Here is a 9,935-nt window from a genome sequence, read left to right on the forward strand (position 1 = left end):
TGTGTTGCCGAGGGGCTTGCTGAAGAGCAGTGCAAGGTCTCTCCACATGTCTGGAAGTTAATTCTTCTTCATTCTGCCAAGTGCCTTTTCTTTTCTCTTTCAAACGGCTCTCAATATCATCCACCTGGTTCTTCTGTTGCCTTCTGTGTGCTAATATCTACCTGTTGCTTCAGTAATCACTACTGTTTTGATAGCACTTCATAGATTTATCTTCCTGAGAGTGTTTATTCTGTTGCAAAGCACTCTGCATAGTAATAGAGCATTCACTCATTTGATGAATGTATGAGGTGCCTCTTCAGTGCCACGCTAAAAGGACAGTGCTAATGCAAAAGCAAAGCTCCCCGCTCAGACATCGAGACTGGACAAATAACTGACCAATCCATAGCAAAAGCAAATGTGAAACCCATTAGATAAATCTCCCCTCCATAAAAAGTTTAGTCTGGCAAAGTGCAAGGCTGAGAGAAATTCTATAAATACACCAGGACGGGAGGAAAACGGGAAGCAAATGCCAAGGAGGGAGAGCAACTGCTTCAACTAAAGGCAACACTGGCACGGGAACAGATGGGTGTCATCTAGCCACTGGTAACTTTAGGCTGGTAATTAGAAGGTTCCCAACCATCAGAGGAGAGAGATTCTGGAACAAACTCCCAAGAAGTGATGCTTTTTGTTGTGTGTTTTGCTTTTTTTCACCCTTCTTGCTTGGAAATGAGGTTAAGATAGACCTCGGTCAGCTGTCACAGGGGTTGTGTCTGATGTACTGGTGGTGTCTGCGTGTGTCCTCCCTCCGTCCTGGGTCCCCACAGTCCTCAGCAGAAGGGGTGGAGGAGAGAATAGCATGCGAGTAAACCTCAGCATATATGCAGTGTGAGTTCACCGAGAGGGTTTGCATCATTCCCATCCTGGCGGACGAGAGAGGAAATAGCCGAGAGCTCTCCTTTGTGCCTCTGTGGCACAGAGGATCAGTCCCAGAGCAGAGCTTCTGGTGCAAAGGCCTAAAGATACAAGGAGGCAGCAAAGCTCACCCTGGGGAGCCTGCCCCTCTACAAGGGCCCTCCTCAGCGCTGGAGAAGACAGACCTGGAGCAGAACATAGCCCTGAGCAGCTATTGCTTTTGCAGCTCGTCAGCTCCATATCTGAGGTCTGTAGCATGAGCTTATCTCCAATGAGATCTCATTGATTCTGAATTACTTCTCCTGCTGCTAATGCACAACAGGCAGATGTGTATTCTCACACCCACTGCTCACCTGGTTTTCTGTTTTTTGCTTTAGTAATTGTGAAAGTCACCTGATAATTCAGCTAAAAGCCCTTACGAGACATTACATAATGTCCTCGGAGAAACCCTGTCTGCTGCAACATTGGATAGATTATTATGTAAAACTTTCTTTCTTTTTCTCAGTTGTTTGTTTTTGGGTGGGGAGTCAGGCTGGATTTCCACTTGGCTGAACCTAAAAGGCTTTGGGTTTACTCTGGATTGCTCCACTATTTTATTAATCTCTGGAGACTCTGCTGGAATTGGCCTCAGCATCACAAGTGAAATGAGTTTGGCAGGGCTCTCTGGAGGCTAGGCAGCACACCTGGCCGTGCTCTGAGGTGCGATTCAGCTCAAGTGGCAACACTTACTCAAGAAAGCCCCCAGCTCTAATGTGATGATTTAATTAGCATCACTGGACCAGCTCCATGGGATAAAACCTTCTCCCTGTGCTCCCTCAGGAGCGCTGTGCTTTCTGTACGCTGAAAGGATTGTGCATTGCCTGCAAACGTGGGCAGGAGAGCTGTGAGCAGGCTCTGCTGAGGAGAAGGAGTACAAAGAGGCAGGTCGCAGCTCACTTGCTGAACCCTCTGCCTGTGGTTTCTGTCTCTTGAGCGACTACTGGAGGCTTGAGGAGCACTGGCCCGCTGTCTCCTCCCTGGTTGGGTCAAGACCCTGAAGCCCTGCCAGCCCCAGGGTAACAAACTGCCCGTGGAGGACACCAAGCTCCCACGCAGGTTTGAAGAAAGGTTAAAGGCCAACAAGTAAAAGAGCAGCGAGGCACCTCGCCATCCCCGAGCAGCCTCTGTCTGTCCTGCAACTCTCCAGCCCCAGCTACGAGGGCAGATGGGAGGAAGTCTGACCTCTGCTCACAGTTCCCCTGCAGGTGAAGCAGCAGCAGACACCTGCCCAGGCATCAAGAGCAGCTGTCACCACCGCGTTTTGGGAGGGCCAGAGGAGCTGATTCATTGCTGGGAGTCTGCAGCCTTGCACCAGTGTCTGTCTGCTGTCCTGCCCGGCATCCAGCGCAGCGTTGTTCATTGCCTGCCCCTCGCAGAGACACCAGGAGCTCGTCAGGGCTGTGCTTTAGGCAGCGTTTGGTTACAGAACTGGGAACAAGAGCTTTGAGGGGATGTCCTGGGCAGAGGCCTTGCCGAGGAACCTGCTCCTCGGAGCCCTATGGCTGGGTGCCCACACAGCAGAGGGCAGAGCTGTGAGCCACAGCTCGGGCCAGCAGTAGACAAGAACCGTTTTCCTTTCTGTCCAGAAGCTCCAAATGGCAGTATTTTCTCTGAAACACTTCTTCTGCCTGGATGTGATGTTTCAGGGCTGAATGAAAAACTTTGTTTCCATTCATGGAGTTCTCTTTGAACTGAGGTTTTAAGCGAACCTTTTCCTCTTGAAAGCTGAGATTAAAGAAAGGCATCAACTGCAAAAGTATTTCTGTTGAGAAATATATCAAAAATGCAAAATGTTAATTTAAAAAAAATCCCCTATGATGTGTGGGGGGTGACAACAATTCCTTTTAACAGCTGTGTTTTTCAAAGGGAATTTTTTCCAATCAGAAAAATATCAAACGGCTCTATCAAAATGGTGTTTCCTCCTCCTTGTTCGCATTTTTCCCTTATTTGGGACATCCTGTAACAACTCAGAATCCAGAAAGTCTTTTTTTCCCCAAAGATTTGCAAACCTCCTCGATGAACAAGCTTCAGGCTTGTCATGAAACCTGAGTCCAAGGAAGGTTTCCTGGCTTCAGCTTTCAGTCTGATGTTGCACATGGCTCTGGCTCAGAGGATCGCTTTAGTCTTGGAGGAGGGATGGGAAATCCACTTGTGCAGAGGAAAAAAAGATGGAAAGTGTATGGGCTGTAGTGTGGAAAATCCAGCTGCGGGACAGCCTCTCCGTCCCCGCTGCTAAGCCCTGGGCTGGTGTCGTGCTGCAGTTCTCACCAGCTTTGGCAGCGGGGCTGGATTGCTGTGGACCACCTTAAATGTTTTCCATGCCAGCTGAGCACAGAAAGCTGCTGAAATGGGTCTCTGCTGTGCAGCGCACTCTCTCTTAGCAATGCCCTCGTGGTGACTCAGTCCCATTCCCCGCTTCTTTTAACCCACAGCAGGTCAAGAGTTTAACAAAGTGACTGGGGCTGGGAGCCAAGTCCCCAGAGTTGCAATCTGCAGCCAGCATGCCAGCATCTGGAAAGCGTTTGTGACCAATAAAAAATGAATGTGCAGACTCCGCCAAAGCAGCAATCATTTGGCATCTCAAGCCCAGATCTTTACAAGATGATTCTTCTGAGGCTTGGAAAGGCTTGCCTTAGTGTTTTCTAATAAAAACAGTTTTGGGCTGGGCCAATGGCCGGGTGAATAGTGCTGTGCGTCGCCACATGGGAGACAGCCAGCCGGGGATGGGAAGACGTTGCTGGAGCCTAACCTCTGGGCTGGCTGGTGCCGGATGCCTCGTGTCGGCGATGCTCTCACTCGGGCCAGGGCCAGGGCACTATGGGTGTTACAGCAGCTGCCTTTCAAACGTGCTTCGACCTTGGGCTGGTTTATCTGGTGCCACAGGACTGCAGGGGAAGGACACATGGAGGAACAGAGGGTAGAGGAGCGCCCAGCTATTAGGGGCAAGAAGTACTCGGTCTTGTTAGACTGCCTTAGTCTCACCCCTGGAAAAAGTGGCCTCCAGCATCCAGCAGCTACCTTCCCAGCTGGTGCAGCTGTCTCTGCAGGGTACTGCAGCATTCCCACCTGTCTGTCGGTTCCTGACTGCACAAAAACAGCGGGATTCACGTACAGGTAACACGGTAGGTCCATGCATATACAGGCTTGATACCTTCAAGTGGCAGAGGCCTGCTGTGGGTGTTCAGGAAAGGGGAAAGAGAAACATAATATGTGAATGCTGCCAGTGAGGGTCCTTGCCAATAGCTAGCTCGTCCTGCTGTTGTTGAGCACATCCAAGAGTCCTTCCCATTGCTTCCGGACTCCGTCCCTAAGGATGCATTGAACTCAGCACCCTGCTCCTCCTTGCAGTGCTCAGCAGGATGGGTTTGTCCATACGGATGTTCCTTCCCACAGCTGGATTCCTTCTTTCTCATTGCTTTATCGCTCTTCTCTGGAGTGGCCATGGCTGGCAGTCATGTGCAAGCCTCTAGGGCTTTGGACTCCACCACCACATACCCTGGATTCCACTGTGAGGAAACAAACACAAATGAATGGAAGCTTAGTAATTGTCTTGCAAGTTGCCAGAATATTTTGTGCTGGAGCTATACGGATGTTGTTCTTATGGTGTCATCCTTCTAACTACAGAATCAATACAGTGCCGTGGCTAGAGCAGTGCAGCTGGGGTGCAAGGAACTCCGCGGCTAACCCCTGGTTTAACTCTGAAATAATGAAGAGAAACTCATGGTTGCTTGATGGTTTCAGAGAATGACTCTGCACAGGGCCTTCTACCACAGAAGAGGAAACTGGCATCTAAACTGCAGGATTAGAGCACAGTTGCAGCACAGATGCCCTCGTTTTGTACATTTGTTCTTGCCTTTGAGGGGCATCAAAGCTGTAAGATTGGGTTAGAAGGATGTGGAATCCTGTAAGCGAAGAAATTTTATTTTTTACATTTCAAACCGTGGATATTTGAAGTGAGGCCCTCTGGGACTGCTAGGGCTGCGTGTAGCACTGCTGCTTTGCTAAGTTTGGTTTTGACTCAGCGTTGTTTGTTCTCACCTGGGTTCTGCATGCCCTAGGAAGATGAGGTAGAGTCAGCCAGTACCAGCTTCTGCACGGCAGCGTGCTTTTCTGCGTGTGTACAAAGGGTGGGTGAGGGTAACCGAGCCAGGGCAGGTAAAACCAGCAGTGTTTGAAGAGATGTTAGTGGCTTTGGTCAACCTGTAGTATTGCTAAACCCACTCCTTGTGTGCCTAGCCCTGGCAAAATTAATGAAACAAAACCAACTCCCCCCAGAAAAACTTTTTGCTTTGAATTTGTGTCACACGTGCAAAATCCCTCCCTCCAAAGGAAACTCAGCCAGATCCACTTCATTTGCCCTGCTTTGGAAACTTTAGGTTGGGCCAGGTTGGCTTTAAAGGTTGAGTGACTCCTGGCCAAAACCAGCCTGAGTTTAAAACTCAAAACAAAGAGAAATCCAGATACTTTCTAACTTCTGCTTTGGGACGTTTCTTGGAGCCCTGAAGTTACTGTCAGTTTGAAATCCGTTCCTGGGAGATGGCTGGTGCATATGGCCCGTGGTCTCCAGAAGTGGCAATTCTTTTTCCTTCTGTTATTTCTCATACTTTTGTGGGAGGTGCCTTATTAGCCCTAGTAAGAGATTATTTAGAGCTTGCAAAATATGTCTTGTGACTACTCAGCACTTTCCATGCATCCCTGAACACTGCTTCTATTTCCTCTTGATGGAGATGGGGCCCGGTCTCTTTGCCTCTGTCGTCCAGTCCACGCAGCAGTTTCCTCACAGCATTACAAATGTTCCACTTCCTACAGATGCTGAGATACGTGGCCCAGGGGATGCGTTAACCCTAGCAGTGCTGCTGCACTGACCTGAGCCTACCACTGGTAAGGAGCTGCCTTCTGGAAGCACCCCACGGGGCCGATGCCCAGCCGCCCCAGGAGGTAGTGGGGCACTGGGTGGGCAGATCTGTAATAAAAAACAAGGAGGTGTTGGGCTGTGGCATGTCCCGGACACCTAGGCAGTGCAGCCAGCAGTGGTTTGGATGCTTTCTATGGGATGGCAGCTGGACGGGTGGAGGCCTGGAGGCAGATGGCAGCAGTGGGTAGCGCAGCGTGCACGTTGGTGAGGCACAAGCAGGTGGTGCACCCACGGCACAAAGTGACAGGCGTGTGAGTGAGGCATTTCGTCCTGTGGTGATCCCGGGGTTGGACGCCTTGCACCATCTGGATTTCTGGTGACTTCCTGCTCTAGTTGGTGGCTTAAGGGCATTGATGCTCTTGCACACAGCAGGCTGCTGCATGCCTACATGGTCGCAGGATGCTTCTCCTTAAACACATTCTAGCGAAGGTTGCTGTGTTACATCTAAGCGTTCTCTGTGGTTGCTGCACCACCTTCCTCTCCCCCACTTCTCTGACCGTGAAGGGTTAAAGCTGACTTTTCCCATGTGCCTGCTGATGAGCTGTGAATATGCAGCTAGGACCTGTTTTCACACATATGTCCCTTTCTATAATCCAATCTTCTTCTCCACTGTGGCACAGACCTGGAGGCTCTTCTGCAGCATAGTGTGGCAGGTCTGCTGCCATGGGATAAGATGCAGTAGGTTGATTTGCATAATCACATATGCAAATAGGTCAAATCAGGGTCCTTTCTTTCAGCTTTGGTTTTAAGGGGACTGTGTCCATGGGCTTGAGAGCAAAGGGATTTGAAAGGATGGTTTCTTCTCTTGAGCTCTTGCAAAACAGAGCACAGCCTCAGCAATGTATTGCTTTTACCAGCCTCATATAGCCCACTGGGCATATATGATTAATTGTGCAAAATCACCTGATAACCCATCCCATGCAAATACACCCTTACCCTCTAGGCCTACATCATCTGTTCCCTCCACTGGAAGTGTGGACTGCATCCTTATGCAGGAAATGAAAGAAACTGCATCTCTGAGGAACAAAGGGAATTCATCTCTTCATCTGGTGGAACATTTAAAAGATGTTAAGAGCAGCAACAGCCTCACACCTGTGGCATACCAGATGAGCACTGGTAGAGACACGTGGGGAGGTCATTTTAATGTGTGCCCTTAAAAAGGCTACAGAGAATAAATCAGAGCGCGGCAGTGTCTGTCAGCACTCTGAATGAGGATTCCAAACATTTCTGCTCCTACTTGGTTCAGTTTCTTTCAGTTCTTTGCATTACCCCTTGCAGGGGTAATGGCTGGCCTGGTCCGGGCTTCGGGGGAACTCCCAAAGTTGCAGAAGAGAGCAGTGGGAACCATCCACGATGAATTTGTCAGTCAGTTCACTGATCTGTTTCCAGTAATGAACGTTGTAGGAAATCCCAAGGAAAACTCCAAAACAATGAGGCTAACAAGGTAACAGTTAAGGCAGTACATGGTCTGGACTAGAGTGACTAGGACAGGTACTAGCGGTATCACATGTTCTAGCCTGGCTGCTAAAAAAACCTAAAAAATAGCAAGTGAGACTAGAGGTAAATTGTATGTGTCAATTTTAAATTGTCAATTTTAAATGCTTTTCCTTTAGAATTCCACTGACTTCAAGGGAATGTACATCTTGCTCTGCTCTTCTGCTTGCATGGCCAACTCTTGCTTGAACATACGTGGAACCTGCCAACTTGGTTTAAAGCTTTAGATGAAGGAAAACATGGCCAGGTGCTCTAGCTAAATGCCATGGTTCAAGCACAAAAAAACAAGAGATGCAGTAACTGGGTGCTGTTAACTCTTGTCCATTAGAGATTCTGATGGCATGAAGCATAACAGTGGGCATTCAGAAGTAGGTAAAGCATATTCAAAGGTGTCTTTAGCTGTGGGCAGTCTCCTTGGTGAGGGAGAATGTTTTGCTCTAAGTCTACTAAGCAGCTTCATCATCCTGGAGCTGCAGGCACTAGGCTGCTGTAGGTTTGCAGCTCAGTGCAGTGCACTTATATCTTCCTACCCAGGGGCTGGCAGAGCTCTGTAAATAGCTACTGTCATATCCACTATGCCGAGGGCAGAAGGAATGAAAAACTGCCAAATGGATTGCTTGGAGTAGTAGGAGATTCCCTCTGGCATATAGTTAAGTCACTTCGGCAGTCTCTTTATCCCTGGAGCGACACAAAGTTACCATAGATAGGATCTGAGTTGCCTCATTAGAAGTGTGTAAACTGCTCCTGCCCAGTTCTGCCTTCCTTGCACGCTCCATCGCACCCAGGAGACTTCTAAATCAGCATTTATTGCGAAGGACCAACAGAAGCATCTGCGCTAGCAGGACGTCTCAGAAGAGCAAAGAACCAAAGAAGTTGTGGTTCTTGTAAGAATTGGCTAATACCAAAGAAAAGAGAAGAACATCTCTTCAGTCCTGGGAGCACTGATGTCACAGACAGTAAGGAAGCTGTGAGCATCCTTTGCAGCTGTAATGCTCATACACGGACAGCGCTGAGGATATTGAGCATTCTCTGAGGCTTCATCCCAAAATGAAGCTGAATGCACTGTTACTGGTAGGAACCAGTGCTGATGTTAAGGCTTGATCTGAGTCCTGACTTTGATGCCTGAGAGTGATGTCCGTGCTACCGAGATGTGTTGAACTGATGTAACATTTTGCAGCACCAGTGCACACCAGGTCAAACTAGTTAGATGAACTGGTGTATCATCGGCAAGAACCAGAGCAATCTCTTCTTGAATATGACTGGATAGACAGCATAGCTACTGCCACCACCATTCTGCAGCAAGCTTGTTAGCAGCTGAGGCAAGAAAGGGTGGGCACTGAAGGATGACTGGCAACATTTTTCCTTGAAAGGTGAGCTTTTGAAAGCTATGCCGAGCTTGCACATCAGGCAGAAGCTGGGTGTGCCTCTCCTGTGGTCTCTTGGAGAATCTGGGTCTGGAAGGCTGAGGCTGCAGCAGCCTTTAAAAGTGCTCATCCATGTAATTTGATTCTGTGCTTGGTATCTACAGTCAGTTTGGTTGTCTTTGCCATCTCATGAGCCTTATCCTAATGAGAAGCTGACCTGGGCCACGGTTGTCACCCAGCATCCAGGTTCTCAGTTCTGACCACGTCCAGGCTGGGTGAGATGGGAGGCATGCTGACCAGCTCTGCTTTTGCATACAGAAGTATTAGCCGTAGCAGAGAATCCTGCAAGTGTGAGTGTGTGTATTTATAGGGAGGCAGATTTAAACCACATTTGTCCTGTGTTTCTGGCAAAGAGAGAGCGTGAAATATTTGTGACCCGAGTCATTGGCTTTCCTGCCATTTGTATAAAAATTTCCAGATGTGATTGTTGATGCCTCACCTGGGACCAATTAAAGAAAGAAGGAATATCCAGAACCAACTGTGTACATGTGGATACTTGACTTGTTTGTGTGTGTGCGTGCGTGTGCGCATCTCTGTTGCAATGTGTGTGTTTTAAAGGAAAGCAGAATTTCAGTTCAAAGAACTTCTGTTTTCTCCTTCCAGGGCTTTCCTTTTGTCTACATTATCCTTTCCTCCTTGGATTGTCTCTGTCCCACAGCCCAGGATCAATTTGGATTCCTTTGACACTTATTCATATTTACCTTCACACCTTTTCTGGTTTACCCCCAACAACAGCTCTGTGGCTCACCTTGGTTACTGTGATCTTCCATGCAGGCGTAACAAGTTCGCTGTAAAAGACAGCTCTTGAATGCTACAAACTTCTAGAAGGACAGAGAGGAATCCTCAGTAACACAGCAGAGACTAACCCAACCAGGTTCCAGCACAACATTTGGACTGCTCATCACAAAGTGAGCCCAGCTTCCTGAGCTGTCTCCTGCCCTCACTTTTCTCACCTATTGCTTCCGCTGTCAGTCTGCTGGGTCCTTTTTAGACTGTGCCTAGGGATTAAACTCCTGTCTCTTCCCTTCCAGGCCTTTTTTCACCCCACTAATGTCTGGAAACATCTATCCTTCTTGCTCCTTTTTTGTTGAGTTTCTCCATACTTTTCTGTTCCTTCCTATAGTCCTCCCTGAGTGCATTTACTAAGCTACCTCCCTGCTTCAGTCACACCC

This window comes from Anas platyrhynchos, chromosome 16, assembly GCF_047663525.1.
Source record: "Anas platyrhynchos isolate ZD024472 breed Pekin duck chromosome 16, IASCAAS_PekinDuck_T2T, whole genome shotgun sequence".
NCBI lineage: Eukaryota > Metazoa > Chordata > Aves > Anseriformes > Anatidae > Anas > Anas platyrhynchos.